Raw genomic sequence first — 15,905 nt, forward strand, 5'->3', positions numbered from 1 at the left:
CTCTAAAACATCTTTCACAGATAAAACATCGTGTTTAAAAAGAAGGATGTTCCTGGCCTTCCATAGAGCTTCTTTGATGGTACTGATTGTCTTCCATGCGATGATCCTCTTGCTGGCGTTGGGGCACTCCACACGACCAAATAAGACAGTTTCAAAAGTAAGATCCTTAATGTTTGTCATTTTTTGAAGCAAAGGAAATATTGTAGTCCATGTTTGTCGTGCAAAGTGATAAGTCCATAAAACATGTAAAACAGTCTCATCTCCGAGGCATCTTTGTCTTGGACATCTGGCAGTTCTCACGAGTCCTCTTCGGTGTTGGAATGCCCGACATGGAAGACAATCATGCACACAGCTCCAGGCCAGGTCCTTCTGGGAATTAAAAAGATAGGGTTCATTAATAACTTTCCATATGTCAGTACATTTATTATCATTAAAATTCCCAATCTGTACAATTGATTCCTTTTGTTTGAAACCATTTAAAGTCATTTTGCTATCTCTTAAGTCTTCTGCACTTTTCCCTTTTAAGTCATACGTGTTTACAATAGTTCCTAAAATCTTATAGCTTTCTGGTGTATTAAGAGCATATGGGGAACTTAAAACTGTTTCAAACCATCCATGACGTTTCATAAAATAACCTGTGTTAAAACGGATAAAATATGACCAATAACTATTTTTCGACAGTGCATTAAAACATAAAACAAAAAATCTTATTAAAACAAAAGCTCTAAAATCGGGGAAATCTTTACCGCCTTTCTCTTTAGGCTTGACCACTAACTCTCTTTTCAATTTCTCCATCTTGGAGCTCCAGAAAAAAGTGAAACAAGCTTTGATTATTTTCGTAAAGGTATGTGTGGGGGGGGGGAACACCAAACTTAAGTACAATAACAAAGGCACAATTACCATTTTTATAACTAGTACCTTCCCTTCCATTGTTAATTTCCTCAACCTCCACATACATAGTTTTTGATTTACCTTTTGTGCCACAAGATCCCAGCTTTCTTTACCTTTGTTTGTTTCGTTAAAAATCACACCTAGAATCTTTACAGAGTCACATTCAGGAACCGGTACATCATTTAAAATCATATTCCCCACATTTAAAATACAGCTTTTATTAAAATTTACTTTAAAACCAGATCCACCACAGAAGTATTCCACTTGCCGTAGTGTTTTCCGGATAGACAGGGCATCTTTACATGTTATGGCTACATCATCCATATATCCAGTAACTTTTGCTTCTAGCCCTCCCCCACCTGGCAAATGGACGCCTCGGATTTGCTTGTCTCTCCTTAAGACACTGAGTAGGGGTTCAAGGGCACAAATAAATAACAAGGGGGACAGAGGGCAACCTTGTTTTACACCAGAATTTAAAAACACATCACTTGTCTTAAAACCATTTACTAAAACCTTACTAGTGCAACCATGATAAAATGCTTTGAGAGAGCATAAAAAACCTTCTGGTATACCCATTTTAGCTAAAACATTAAAAAGGAATTGGTGTGACACTCTATCAAATGCTTTTTCAAAGTCGAGAGACAGGACCGCCAGCTTATTTCCCCTCGACTTTGTGTCATCTATTACATCTTTGATTAGATTCAAATTTTCCCAAACACTCCTTCCTGGTATGCCACACACTTGGTTTGGGTGGATTATGTTACCTATTACCTTTTTAAGTCTATTTGCACAAATTTTTGCCATTATTTTGTAATCACAATTTAGAAGGGTGATAGGTCTCCAATTTCTTAGTTGCGTTTTGTCTTCCTTTTTGTATATAAGGGAGACCTCACCTTTCTTCCAGGAGTTCGGTAGGGTTTTTGTATTAAAAACCTCACTAAAACCATAAAATAAATCCTCCTGTAAAATATCATAAAAAACCTTATAAAATTCTATGGGTATACCATCAGGCCCCGGTACTTTACCAGACTTAAAGCTTCTTATGGTCTCAGATATCTCATCTTCAGTTAGACTCTGTAATAAAACATCTTGTGAGACAGGGTCTAAAATAGTTGTAATTTCATCCAAAGTACTTTTCATAAAATGGTCATCAACAGATTTTGTGTTAAAAAGCTCGGAATAAAATTCATGCACTTTAGCTAAAATACCCTCTATGTCTTGTTTACCTTCCATTGATTCAATAAAAACACGATTTTTCACCATACATTTAAAAAAATATCGTGAACAGGTTTCATTATTTTCAACATGTTGGACCTTTGCATGGAAAATTAACTCTTTACCTCTCTGTTCCAAGGTATGCTGAATTTCACTTTTTAAGTCACTAATTTGTTTATCTACTTCAATCTCATGGCTCTTCAATTTATATAAGGTCTCCAATCTAGTGTTGAGTTGCCAATAAAATTCTCTTTTCTCTCTAGCTTTCTGGACCCCAACCTTCATAAAAAAATCTCTTATGTTCTTTTTCATCTTTTCCCACCACCTACTTATAGGGATATGGGGGTCTCTTATTCTTTTAAAATGTAAATAAAATTCAGTAAAATCAGATAAAACTTGGGGGTCTTCTAAAAGGGAAATGTTTAACTTCCAGGTACCTTTTCCTTTTTTCTTAAAATCATTACATTTCACATAAAAGGATAAAAGTTTGTGATCAGAAAAAACATTAGATAAAAGCTCACATTTAAAAGGCAATACATTTTTAGAGCAGAAAATAAAATCAATCCTGGAGCTACAATTCACGTTGCTCCAGGTTACCCATTCCTCTGCAGGCAAGTCTTTATTACACTCCTTAAAAACATCTGTTAAATTAAAATCTTGTATGACATTTTTTAACATAAAAGACGTTTTATCATAATTCCTACTTGTGGAGCTTGAGAACCTTTTTTCTCCACCTAAAATGCAGTTAAAATCTCCTGATAAAATAAGAGGGACAGAATCATTAATAAATAAGGGTAACATATTCAACATATCAGCTCTTTCTTGCTTATCTGTGGCTCCATAAAAGTTTAAAAATTGCCATTTAAAACCATCAATAAAAGCTTTTACTAATAAAATTCTACCTGGTAAAACCTCTTGAACAGAGTCAATAAAAACATTCCCTTTAAAAAGAATGGCGACCCCTGCTGACCTGGACCCGTTTGATCCTGACCATACTGAGGGTCCATGTGCCCAATCAGTCTCATATTCTGTATAATTTAAACTGTGTGGGATGCAGCATTCCTGTAAAAAGAAAACTGTAGCTGTTAGAGAGGATAAAAAATCAAAGAGAGCAACTCTTCTGGTCTTAGTTTTCAACCCTCTAGCGTTAAGAGAAAAACCACTAATCCCTGCCATAAGAGAAAAAAAGGAAATTTAGCATTCTTTCAAACTCTTACCTCAGCTGGTTTATATTTCTATTCCAGGAGATGAGGGATCATTGATCGTCAACAGAGAGCCCGTCACGGAGGACTCCTCATCTGTTAGTGTCCCAGACCGTAGACCTCCCAGGATATACTCTTGTTCCATTCTGTCCAACTCTGCTTGGTCGTATTGCCTGCCTCTTTGCTCACGAACCCCCATTTGGACCCCTATCGAGGCACCATCTGGGGGAATCGTATCGAGCACATGCGTCTCAGACGTTGACCACTTATTTTCAGGAGTTTCCAGGATCACTGAGTCAGCCATCTCCATCTCCCCCTCCATTTCTGAAGGGGGTGGGACATTGGCAACCTCCTCACCCTGTAAAGGCACCGTTTGAGGTTTCCCACTTCCATCCGGGGGTTCCGGTGGGGGTACTTCCTTAGGTGCCCTATCCACTCCGTGCAACCTGCGTTTTTTTGGCCCAGACTGTTCGCGCCCTTGAGTATTCCCAGGAGGATTCGAAGGTGAGGATTGGCCTGTAGCACCCACCCTCGGTCCCTCCGCAGGGGTTTCTGTTTGTGGGTTACCACGCCGTTCCCTCTTTTGCTTCGAGTTTCCAACAGTACACCATGGCTCACCATCCTCGGTCGGTATTTCCATACTCTCCCCCTCATTCTCCTCCGCGGGCTTGTCCGAACCAGCCGAGGGTTGGTCAGGGGGTGAGGGCTTTTCTGGTTCAGGGGGTGAAGGTCTCTCTGTTTGCCCAGCTTGAGCTCTCTTTGAGGTATTCCTAAAAGGACAATGAGAAAAAGCATGACCTCTGGAAACACAGTTGCTACAAAAAATTCCAGTTGTACAATTTTCAGTTTTATGGTCTTTGCTCCCACAGGCTACACAAGTAATGTCACAGTTAGAATGGCCGTATTTTTTGCATTTCCTACAGAATGCTGGCATCCCATTAAAAAAGAGGTCACCATTCGTGTTTCCAATTCTAAAACGTGCTGGGGGAAGTCTTATACCCCCCGGACTTGAAGGGTCCTTAATACATGTCACCGTAAATTTCCACTTACACGCCCAAACTCCGCACTCATTCATAACTTTTCCATGGCTTACCACTTTGCTGAAATAATTGGATAAAAATGAAATAACATCGCTTTCTTTTGTATAAGGAGAGTAAATTTTAACAATTACAGTTTTTATCACATCTAATTCATGTTCGACAATTTTAACACCTTTAAAGATTGGCTTTCTCTGGTAAATTATATCAGGATCATTCATTTTACGGCAAAAATCTTGGTGGATACCTTTTTCAGTGAATGTGACATCGTATACACCACGCTTCGGGTAGTCTTTGATTGCCAGGATCTCGGATTTCTGGATTGAAAAAAATTTCACAAGAAGATCATCCACAATAAAACGTAAACCTCTGTTATCTTTACCTCCCTCATGGAAGTAAAACCGCACCGTATGCCGTAACCGGGCATAGGTCGGAATTTCACCTGGATCTGAATCCATGGTGAAACAAGGATTTCCGCAACAGGAAAACGGGGATTTCCGCAACCAATAATGGGGGATTTCCGCAACTAAGGAGTCGCTGAACAATCCTAGGACTGTACAGCTGGGATCGCAACCCGTTGCCCAGGGACTAAGCCCACCTCCTTATAGCAGCAAGGGCCTAAGCCCCACTACAAGAGTGGGACCCGAACCCAAGGCCAAGAGGCGGGGTACCCCAGGCACCTTCCAACTACAACCAATGCCAGTAAAACCAACACTAGATCGCAGCCAAAAGGCCGAGAAGCGATAACCAGAATTGGTTTCCGACTACGGTGCCACCCAAGGATTCTGAAAAGTCCTTTTGTGGAGATGGCCACCTGGACTCCCGTTAAGAAGACATGCTGTCAACCTCTAGATCCCTCACATGCCTGCACTTTTCGGCTTGCTGCTGCTGCAATCCACGCGTTTTAGATCTGCATAACTCCACCTCTTTTAGCACAGTACCCTCAACCCCCGGCTGTTCCCACCCGCCTCAACACCGTTGGAAGGGAGGAGAACCAATTAAGGCGGGGGGGGGGTGGAACGAGCAGCTGTCTACCCTTAGCAGGAGGGTTGCTGATTAATTACCTCTCCTGCTGCTGCTGCTGCTGGCTGTCCAGCAGCAGACTGAAGGTGGCTGCTGCTGTGCGCAGGTATATAAAGGCTCAGAGCCTATTATGACACGCGCAGCCAGCGTTCCATTGCCACATTCCGTCTACTGCAGGCGGGATACCTGGATGGCTGAATGTCACTGAGAAGCTCACAGAGACCGCCATAAGCAACAGTTTAAAAGAATGCCACAGACTAATCAACCAAACTTTTTGGGTTGGTTTCTCTTTTATAGTCTGCAGGCATTAAATGAAAGAAGTCAGTGTTCCAGCAGAGGGAGACAACGTTTCAGAAAAGGCATTGTAGCAAACCAAAAAAGAAATTTTAAGCGCAGCAGAGTAACCAGCTCACATACCTGTTAGCTCAGGTGAGTTTAAAAGGCTGCTGTTGATAACAAGGGCATTTGCTAAATAGATGGTGTGTGTGCAACAATATACTGAAAGGTCAATTATATTGTGCAGCTTATCTCACCACCTGTAGTTATTTAGGTGAAAGCTCCAAAATGCTTGCCTAATATGTCTGTTTATCCAAAAGGAAGTATAGAGGGAGAGCTAGATAGATAGCATTGCATTACATTACATTACATGGCAATGCAATGCACAGTTGCTGAAGTTGAACCAAAATGAGCTTGTCATCTGGCTTCTGCAACTTTTAACATGAAAAATCCAATGAGGAGAAGAAAAGCAAAGCCAAAGAGTCCATCCCAAAATCCGACAAACAAGCAAAATGAACAAAAAGCATTGAATTCAATTCTTTCTGATTTTAGAAACTGCATTAAAGAAGGGGTGCACCGGTCCTGGAGATACTGCAATACCAGGTCAATGCGTGGAGTGGACAGAGCAAGCTCTTTTTCCATCTCCCTGTTCTAAAAATCCATTTAATATATGGTCCCCATTTAGGGGACGTATCAGATATTTAACTGATAAGAACAGATACTACACTTGATCTTAGCCAAAAGGCCGAGAAGCGATAACCAGAATTGGTTTCCGACTACGGTGCCACCCAAGGATTCTGAAAAGTCCATTTGTGGAGATGGCCACCTGGACTCCCGTTAAGAAGACATGCTGTCAACCTCTAGATCCCTCACATGCCTGCACTTTTCGGCTTGCTGCTGCTGCAATCCACGCGTTTTAGATCTGCATAACTCCACCTCTTTTAGCACAGTACCCTCAACCCCCGGCTGTTCCCACCCGCCTCAACACCGTTGGAAGGGAGGAGAACCAATTAAGGCGGGGGGGGGGTGGAACGAGCAGCTGTCTACCCTTAGCAGGAGGGTTGCTGATTAATTACCTCTCCTGCTGCTGCTGCTGCTGGCTGTCCAGCAGCAGACTGAAGGTGGCTGCTGCTGTGCGCAGGTATATAAAGGCTCAGAGCCTATTATGACACGCGCAGCCAGCGTTCCATTGCCACATTCCGTCTACTGCAGGCGGGATACCTGGATGGCTGAATGTCACTGAGAAGCTCACAGAGACCGCCATAAGCAACAGTTTAAAAGAATGCCACAGACTAATCAACCAAACTTTTTGGGTTGGTTTCTCTTTTATAGTCTGCAGGCATTAAATGAAAGAAGTCAGTGTTCCAGCAGAGGGAGACAACGTTTCAGAAAAGGCATTGTAGCAAACCAAAAAAGAAATTTTAAGCGCAGCAGAGTAACCAGCTCACATACCTGTTAGCTCAGGTGAGTTTAAAAGGCTGCTGTTGATAACAAGGGCATTTGCTAAATAGATGGTGTGTGTGCAACAATATACTGAAAGGTCAATTATATTGTGCAGCTTATCTCACCACCTGTAGTTATTTAGGTGAAAGCTCCAAAATGCTTGCCTAATATGTCTGTTTATCCAAAAGGAAGTATAGAGGGAGAGCTAGATAGATAGCATTGCATTACATTACATTACATGGCAATGCAATGCACAGTTGCTGAAGTTGAACCAAAATGAGCTTGTCATCTGGCTTCTGCAACTTTTAACATGAAAAATCCAATGAGGAGAAGAAAAACAAAGCCAAAGAGTCCATCCCAAAATCCGACAAACAAGCAAAATGAACAAAAAGCATTGAATTCAATTCTTTCTGATTTTAGAAACTGCATTAAAGAAGGGGTGCACCGGTCCTGGAGATACTGCAATACCAGGTCAATGCGTGGAGTGGACAGAGCAAGCTCTTTTTCCATCTCCCTGTTCTAAAAATCCATTTAATATATGGTCCCCAGATAGGGGACGTATCAGATATTAAACTGATAAGAACAGATACTACACTTGATTTTAGCCAAAAGGCCGAGAAGCGATAACCAGAATTGGTTTCCGACTACGGTGCCACCCAAGGATTCTGAAAAGTCCATTTGTGGAGATGGCCACCTGGACTCCCGTTAAGAAGACATGCTGTCAACCTCTAGATCCCTCACATGCCTGCACTTTTCGGCTTGCTGCTGCTGCAATCCACGCGTTTTAGATCTGCATAACTCCACCTCTTTTAGCACAGTACCCTCAACCCCCGGCTGTTCCCACCCGCCTCAACACCGTTGGAAGGGAGGAGAACCAATTAAGGCGGGGGGGGGGTGGAACGAGCAGCTGTCTACCCTTAGCAGGAGGGTTGCTGATTAATTACCTCTCCTGCTGCTGCTGCTGCTGGCTGTCCAGCAGCAGACTGAAGGTGGCTGCTGCTGTGCGCAGGTATATAAAGGCTCAGAGCCTATTATGACACGCGCAGCCAGCGTTCCATTGCCACATTCCGTCTACTGCAGGCGGGATACCTGGATGGCTGAATGTCACTGAGAAGCTCACAGAGACCGCCATAAGCAACAGTTTAAAAGAATGCCACAGACTAATCAACCAAACTTTTTGGGTTGGTTTCTCTTTTATAGTCTGCAGGCATTAAATGAAAGAAGTCAGTGTTCCAGCAGAGGGAGACAACGTTTCAGAAAAGGCATTGTAGCAAACCAAAAAAGAAATTTTAAGCGCAGCAGAGTAACCAGCTCACATACCTGTTAGCTCAGGTGAGTTTAAAAGGCTGCTGTTGATAACAAGGGCATTTGCTAAATAGATGGTGTGTGTGCAACAATATACTGAAAGGTCAATTATATTGTGCAGCTTATCTCACCACCTGTAGTTATTTAGGTGAAAGCTCCAAAATGCTTGCCTAATATGTCTGTTTATCCAAAAGGAAGTATAGAGGGAGAGCTAGATAGATAGCATTGCATTACATTACATTACATGGCAATGCAATGCACAGTTGCTGAAGTTGAACCAAAATGAGCTTGTCATTTGGCTTCTGCAACTTTTAACATGAAAAATCCAATGAGGAGAAGAAAAACAAAGCCAAAGAGTCCATCCCAAAATCCGACAAACAAGCAAAATGAACAAAAAGCATTGAATTCAATTCTTTCTGATTTTAGAAACTGCATTAAAGAAGGGGTGCACCGGTCCTGGAGATACTGCAATACCAGGTCAATGCGTGGAGTGGACAGAGCAAGCTCTTTTTCCATCTCCCTGTTCTAAAAATCCATTTAATATATGGTCCCCAGATAGGGGACGTATCAGATATTAAACTGATAAGAACAGATACTACACTTGATCTTAGCCAAAAGGCCGAGAAGCGATAACCAGAATTGGTTTCCGACTACGGTGCCACCCAAGGATTCTGAAAAGTCCATTTGTGGAGATGGCCACCTGGACTCCCGTTAAGAAGACATGCTGTCAACCTCTAGATCCCTCACATGCCTGCACTTTTCGGCTTGCTGCTGCTGCAATCCACGCGTTTTAGATCTGCATAACTCCACCTCTTTTAGCACAGTACCCTCAACCCCCGGCTGTTCCCACCCGCCTCAACACCGTTGGAAGGGAGGAGAACCAATTAAGGCGGGGGGGGGGTGGAACGAGCAGCTGTCTACCCTTAGCAGGAGGGTTGCTGATTAATTACCTCTCCTGCTGCTGCTGCTGCTGGCTGTCCAGCAGCAGACTGAAGGTGGCTGCTGCTGTGCGCAGGTATATAAAGGCTCAGAGCCTATTATGACACGCGCAGCCAGCGTTCCATTGCCACATTCCGTCTACTGCAGGCGGGATACCTGGATGGCTGAATGTCACTGAGAAGCTCACAGAGACCGCCATAAGCAACAGTTTAAAAGAATGCCACAGACTAATCAACCAAACTTTTTGGGTTGGTTTCTCTTTTATAGTCTGCAGGCATTAAATGAAAGAAGTCAGTGTTCCAGCAGAGGGAGACAACGTTTCAGAAAAGGCATTGTAGCAAACCAAAAAAGAAATTTTAAGCGCAGCAGAGTAACCAGCTCACATACCTGTTAGCTCAGGTGAGTTTAAAAGGCTGCTGTTGATAACAAGGGCATTTGCTAAATAGATGGTGTGTGTGCAACAATATACTGAAAGGTCAATTATATTGTGCAGCTTATCTCACCACCTGTAGTTATTTAGGTGAAAGCTCCAAAATGCTTGCCTAATATGTCTGTTTATCCAAAAGGAAGTATAGAGGGAGAGCTAGATAGATAGCATTGCATTACATTACATTACATGGCAATGCAATGCACAGTTGCTGAAGTTGAACCAAAATGAGCTTGTCATTTGGCTTCTGCAACTTTTAACATGAAAAATCCAATGAGGAGAAGAAAAGCAAAGCCAAAGAGTCCATCCCAAAATCCGACAAACAAGCAAAATGAACAAAAAGCATTGAATTCAATTCTTTCTGATTTTAGAAACTGCATTAAAGAAGGGGTGCACCGGTCCTGGAGATACTGCAATACCAGGTCAATGCGTGGAGTGGACAGAGCAAGCTCTTTTTCCATCTCCCTGTTCTAAAAATCCATTTAATATATGGTCCCCAGATAGGGGACGTATCAGATATTAAACTGATAAGAACAGATACTACACTTGATCTTAGCCAAAAGGCCGAGAAGCGATAACCAGAATTGGTTTCCGACTACGGTGCCACCCAAGGATTCTGAAAAGTCCATTTGTGGAGATGGCCACCTGGACTCCCGTTAAGAAGACATGCTGTCAACCTCTAGATCCCTCACATGCCTGCACTTTTCGGCTTGCTGCTGCTGCAATCCACGCGTTTTAGATCTGCATAACTCCACCTCTTTTAGCACAGTACCCTCAACCCCCGGCTGTTCCCACCCGCCTCAACACCGTTGGAAGGGAGGAGAACCAATTAAGGCGGGGGGGGGTGGAACGAGCAGCTGTCTACCCTTAGCAGGAGGGTTGCTGATTAATTACCTCTCCTGCTGCTGCTGCTGCTGGCTGTCCAGCAGCAGACTGAAGGTGGCTGCTGCTGTGCGCAGGTATATAAAGGCTCAGAGCCTATTATGACACGCGCAGCCAGCGTTCCATTGCCACATTCCGTCTACTGCAGGCGGGATACCTGGATGGCTGAATGTCACTGAGAAGCTCACAGAGACCGCCATAAGCAACAGTTTAAAAGAATGCCACAGACTAATCAACCAAACTTTTTGGGTTGGTTTCTCTTTTATAGTCTGCTGGCATTAAATGAAAGAAGTCAGTGTTCCAGCAGAGGGAGACAACGTTTCAGAAAAGGCATTGTAGCAAACCAAAAAAGAAATTTTAAGCGCAGCAGAGTAACCAGCTCACATACCTGTTAGCTCAGGTGAGTTTAAAAGGCTGCTGTTGATAACAAGGGCATTTGCTAAATAGATGGTGTGTGTGCAACAATATACTGAAAGGTCAATTATATTGTGCAGCTTATCTCACCACCTGTAGTTATTTAGGTGAAAGCTCCAAAATGCTTGCCTAATATGTCTGTTTATCCAAAAGGAAGTATAGAGGGAGAGCTAGATAGATACCATTGCATTACATTACATTACATGGCAATGCAATGCACAGTTGCTGAAGTTGAACCAAAATGAGCTTGTCATCTGGCTTCTGCAACTTTTAACATGAAAAATCCAATGAGGAGAAGAAAAGCAAAGCCAAAGAGTCCATCCCAAAATCCGACAAACAAGCAAAATGAACAAAAAGCATTGAATTCAATTCTTTCTGATTTTAGAAACTGCATTAAAGAAGGGGTGCACCGGTCCTGGAGATACTGCAATACCAGGTCAATGCGTGGAGTGGACAGAGCAAGCTCTTTTTCCATCTCCCTGTTCTAAAAATCCATTTAATATATGGTCCCCAGATAGGGGACGTATCAGATATTAAACTGATAAGAACAGATACTACACTTGATCTTAGCCAAAAGGCCGAGAAGCGATAACCAGAATTGGTTTCCGACTACGGTGCCACCCAAGGATTCTGAAAAGTCCATTTGTGGAGATGGCCACCTGGACTCCCGTTAAGAAGACATGCTGTCAACCTCTAGATCCCTCACATGCCTGCACTTTTCGGCTTGCTGCTGCTGCAATCCACGCGTTTTAGATCTGCATAACTCCACCTCTTTTAGCACAGTACCCTCAACCCCCGGCTGTTCCCACCCGCCTCAAGACCGTTGGAAGGGAGGAGAACCAATTAAGGCGGGGCGGGGTGGAACGAGCAGCTGTCTATGACGCACCCCCTGGGCCATATTCTTTAGGGGGAATACCCGGAGCCGGATCAGATGGGAGTTGTAGTCGCCGAGTGGCTGTGACCCGGTCCGTGCCCAGGGTGTCAAGCTCAGTTGTATGTGGCAGTCCTACAGATGTTATTAAGTTCTTTGTGTCGACTACGCCACCCGTTGGATTGCGGTCAGTACGGCCGCCGCTGCAGCAGGGTCCACTGAGGCTGATGGTGTTGGTGCAGCTTGATAGGATAACCCCCAACGGGAGGGGTATAGCCTCAGGGGGATCAGGTGCAGAGGATGGGGGTTGTGATGGTGCAGCATAGATGAGACAGAGTCGGGTTATGCAGTTTAGGGTATTTACTCACTGCTGATGTTCCGGTCACTCCAGCTTCAAGTGACCACCCGAGCCGTGCTGCGTCCACCAGGTCCTGGACTCGGCCAACCCCCAAGTAAGTCCGGAGCGTGACCCTGAGCTCTCCTTCTGTCCTTTCCTCTGGCCGTCCCCACCAGGGATCCACCTAGGTCCAGCTCCCTCGGGCCTTCTGTTGGGAGACCCTTGGCCTTGGGTTCCCTGACCCTCCACGTGGTCTGCCTTCGGGGTGGATGTGATGGGTGGCCGTGGCAGATGCTGCCCACGGCCTCCGGTCTCTGGCTAGGGTGTGCTTTTGCCCCCCACCAGTTTGGGATCCGGTACCCTGTGCCGACTCTTCACCCGGGGATTGAATGTGGGTTCTTAGAGTCCTTTCTTGCTCCCCCTCTGGGTCTTTCTTTCTCTTCTCTCCTCTCTCACTCTGGGCCGCTCTTCTCCTCTGCTTGCTGACTCTCTGCAACTGACCCTGATCTTAGTTGGTGCCCACCTTATATATCACTCTATGTGCGAGCTCAGGTGACCAGCACCCAATGAGCTCCTAACTTTACCCAGGCTGCTCCCCCTATCTGCCCCTACACTACTTGGGATGTTCCACCCCCCTCCCACTCCAGCCAGGGACAGACACGGTCGTACCTGCACATTTCTAAGTGGGAGTACCGTCGGCCTGCCCCTCGGAAATGGGATGTGTGTAGTGCATGCAGCCTACCGAGCTCAGTTCCACACTCCATCCTTACCCGGGAGTGGAATATCACACCTCTGGGTTGAGGTGCAATACCCCTGTAGCAGCCGAATCCTCAGGGTGCTACATTCCCCCCTGGTAAATCACAGCACGTCCTCGGGCTGTAAGACAAAAACATCCAAACATACAATTTTTTTTTTTCATAAACATAAACATATAAAACATATAAAACATCATATAAATCAGCGCATCAGTAAAACTTTTTATATAAAACATTCTCGTCGGCTCTCCTCCTCCTCCGGTCACTGTGCAACTGTTGACCGGGCAAAATGCGACAGTTCCTTTTCTCAAAGGTGGTTTTACGGTAAAACCAGTAGGGGCGCCTTAGGAAGCGCAACTATGTACAGGGGTAGTGTGGCCGCTCTCAGTCCTCGGCCAGGTAAAGGGAAGGGATGACCGCTTTCAGTCCTCGGTCAGTGGGGATAGGGAACACACGGGTTAACAGTCTACTCTTGCTGGTCCCAACGGGGACTATATTTGCATTAACAGTTTCTAGGTACCCCGGTCGGGTAACTATTTACAGCACCTGCTCTGCCGTACTTAACGACGTCTTCCTCCTGCTCTTTCTTTGGGGTTACCTTTAGCTTCAGACCCGTCCGGGTCCTCTTGCTCTTCCTCCTCACACCGCAGCTCCTCTTCTGTCAGGCGATGCACATGGAGGGCGTAAGGTCCTTTGGCACACTTGTGCCGGGTAAAGGTGACCTCGTCCCCGATATAAAGGTCACGACCTCTGTGCCCCTCCGGCAGATGGGACTCCACGTCTCTGCGCGTGACAAAGACGTCGCCGGGGGTGTGATGGTCTCTGATGAAGCCCCACCCGTGCTGCATGTTAAACTTGATCACAGTCCCGGTGGAAGGGGGACCATGAGCTGCACGGGGACTCCTCCTGGTCCGGCTCTTCTGCTCGGCGCTCCTTATTTGGGCCTGTTGTTCCCGGACCCGCCTCTCTCTCCGCTCCCTTGCAAACTCCTCGAGCTGCTGGCGGCAGCACTCAGCACGCTCTGCTGCAGCTGCCCGGGTCTCTTGAGTGAACCCCATGAGATCTTCTCCGGTGGGGTCCCACTCAAATTGGGCCTCTTCTAGCGGGGGCGAGATCCTCTTTACGGGCTTTGGAGCCGGGATCAGGGGTGCACACATGGCCCCAGCCTTCCTCTGCCGCTCCAGTTCATGATATTCCTGGGGCCAGATGAAAGGCTGCCCATCCGGGCACGTGTGTTGGGTAAACAGGTCCTCTCCCAGATGCGGCACTCTTGGTCTTATGGGCGCGGTGGTGTTGGCGCCCGGGTTGCCCAGGCCTTGCGGCCAGGCCTGGGGTATCTGGAAGGTGAAGGGCACCGTTAGGACGGCGGCGCCCTGGGCTACTTGGCCCTGCGACCAGGCCGGGGGCTCCGCGGAGGTAGGGGGCGCTGTTGGTAATGCGGTGCCCGGGGGTACTAGGCCTTGCGACCAGGCTGGTGGTATTTCCTGCTTGGTCACGCTCGGGGTCGAGGCGTGTGACGTCACAGGGGTCGCGTCGGCGGCTTCCGGTTGAGGCCTAGTCTGCAGCGGTGGCGTGGCGGTTACGGGCACGGCAGGATAGACTTCGGGCTCTGCGACGGGGAGCTGGGGCAGGTACGCGGTTTCCAGGTTTGGGGTATAGGCGTCCCCTTTACCTGCCTCCACTCGTTCGGCTCCCTTCTTGGCGCCGTCTCCGGCCTTCGGTCCTCCCGCGCCATCCTCAGAGGCGGTCTGTCTCCTCGTCTTGGTTGGCGTGCTCCGGGTCTTGGTTTGCTGGGCCATCTCTCGGCTCCACTCCGCCAATGTCTCTCGCTGTACCCGGGCCATCCTCCTTGCGAGGCCCTCCAGGGCAGTCTGTGCACACTCCTGGTCTCGGGGGAGCTGTGCTGGGACCTCCACTAGGCCTAGTGGGGTCGTAGTTTCCAGCAGGCTCCTGACCAACGGGTCGGTGCTGCTCTGCTCTTCTTCCAGCAGGCTCCTGGCCAGCGGGCCGGTGCTGCTCTGCTCTCCTTCCTCCGTTTCTAGCAGGCTCCTGGCCAACGGGCCGGTGCTGCTCTGCTTTCTCGCCATCTCCGGGTAAGCTCCTCCGATACTCTTCTCCAGGCTTCTTGCCTCCGGGTGCGCTCGCTCCAGACTCCTCCAGGCAGCACCCATCTTCGTTCTTTTCTTTCGTCTCCTCCCACCTCGAGGGCGGTCCCGGGGCAACTTGGTGACTGTCAGCTCCAGGGGCTGTTCTTTCACGCTGACCGACACCTCCAGCATCACAGTCTCTGTTGGTGGGGGCGGTTTCCACTTTTGGCGCCATTTTCGGTCCCGGCCCACGATGAGAGGCGGCCTCTTACCATCTTCTGGCACGCCCATAATGGCGTCCGCTCTGCCAAGGCGGGAAATCCTTGGAAATGGCGGGAACCGCTTCCCAGTGGCGGGAAACTCTGCAGATGGCGGGAAAAAGCTGTTAATGGCGGACAACCGGCGGGAATCGACTGGTGATGGGGTCCGATGGCGGGGACCCTCCGGAACCGGCAGGAGACTTCTTTCTGAGGTAAACTTGCACTTTTCTTCAGGCACGCAGTACCCGGGTGTTGCGGGCACGTAATCCTGCCGACTACGCCAAAGTTGACGCACCCCCTGGGCCATATTCTTTAGGGGGAATACCCGGAGCCGGATCAGATGGGAGTTGTAGTCGCCGAGTGGCTGTGACCCGGTCCGTGCCCAGGGTGTCAAGCTCAGTTGTATGTGGCAGTCCTACAGATGTTATTAAGTTCTTTGTGTCGACTACGCCACCCGTTGGATTGCGGTCACTACGGCCGCCGCTGCAGCAGGGTCCACTGAGGCTGATGGTGTTGGTGCAGCTTGATAGGATAACCCCCA

At 47.0% G+C, this 15,905-nt stretch overlaps 5 non-coding genes across 5 annotated transcripts; all 5 read right to left on the bottom strand.

The window, feature by feature from the left end:
• Positions 1-6,210: 6,210 nt before the first annotated feature.
• Positions 6,211-6,401, bottom strand: LOC141185280 (U2 spliceosomal RNA). Its single transcript, XR_012259957.1, has one exon. It is a non-coding gene; the product is annotated as a U2 spliceosomal RNA (small nuclear RNA).
• Positions 6,402-7,521: 1,120 nt separating this feature from the next.
• LOC141185394 (U2 spliceosomal RNA) lies at positions 7,522-7,712 on the bottom strand. Its single transcript, XR_012260061.1, has one exon. It is a non-coding gene; the product is annotated as a U2 spliceosomal RNA (small nuclear RNA).
• Positions 7,713-8,832: 1,120 nt separating this feature from the next.
• Positions 8,833-9,023, bottom strand: LOC141191044 (U2 spliceosomal RNA). Its single transcript, XR_012265048.1, has one exon. It is a non-coding gene; the product is annotated as a U2 spliceosomal RNA (small nuclear RNA).
• A 1,120-nt stretch (positions 9,024-10,143) lies between these two features.
• LOC141191055 (U2 spliceosomal RNA) lies at positions 10,144-10,334 on the bottom strand. The gene has a single exon (XR_012265059.1). It is a non-coding gene; the product is annotated as a U2 spliceosomal RNA (small nuclear RNA).
• A 1,119-nt stretch (positions 10,335-11,453) lies between these two features.
• On the bottom strand, positions 11,454-11,644 carry LOC141191067 (U2 spliceosomal RNA). Its single transcript, XR_012265070.1, has one exon. It is a non-coding gene; the product is annotated as a U2 spliceosomal RNA (small nuclear RNA).
• Positions 11,645-15,905: the final 4,261 nt, after the last annotated feature.

The sequence above is a fragment of the Phyllobates terribilis genome, unplaced genomic scaffold, assembly GCF_046119375.1.
Source record: "Phyllobates terribilis strain yellow unplaced genomic scaffold, ASM4611937v1 Scaffold_40__1_contigs__length_11209783, whole genome shotgun sequence".
Classification (NCBI taxonomy): Eukaryota; Metazoa; Chordata; class Amphibia; order Anura; family Dendrobatidae; genus Phyllobates; species Phyllobates terribilis.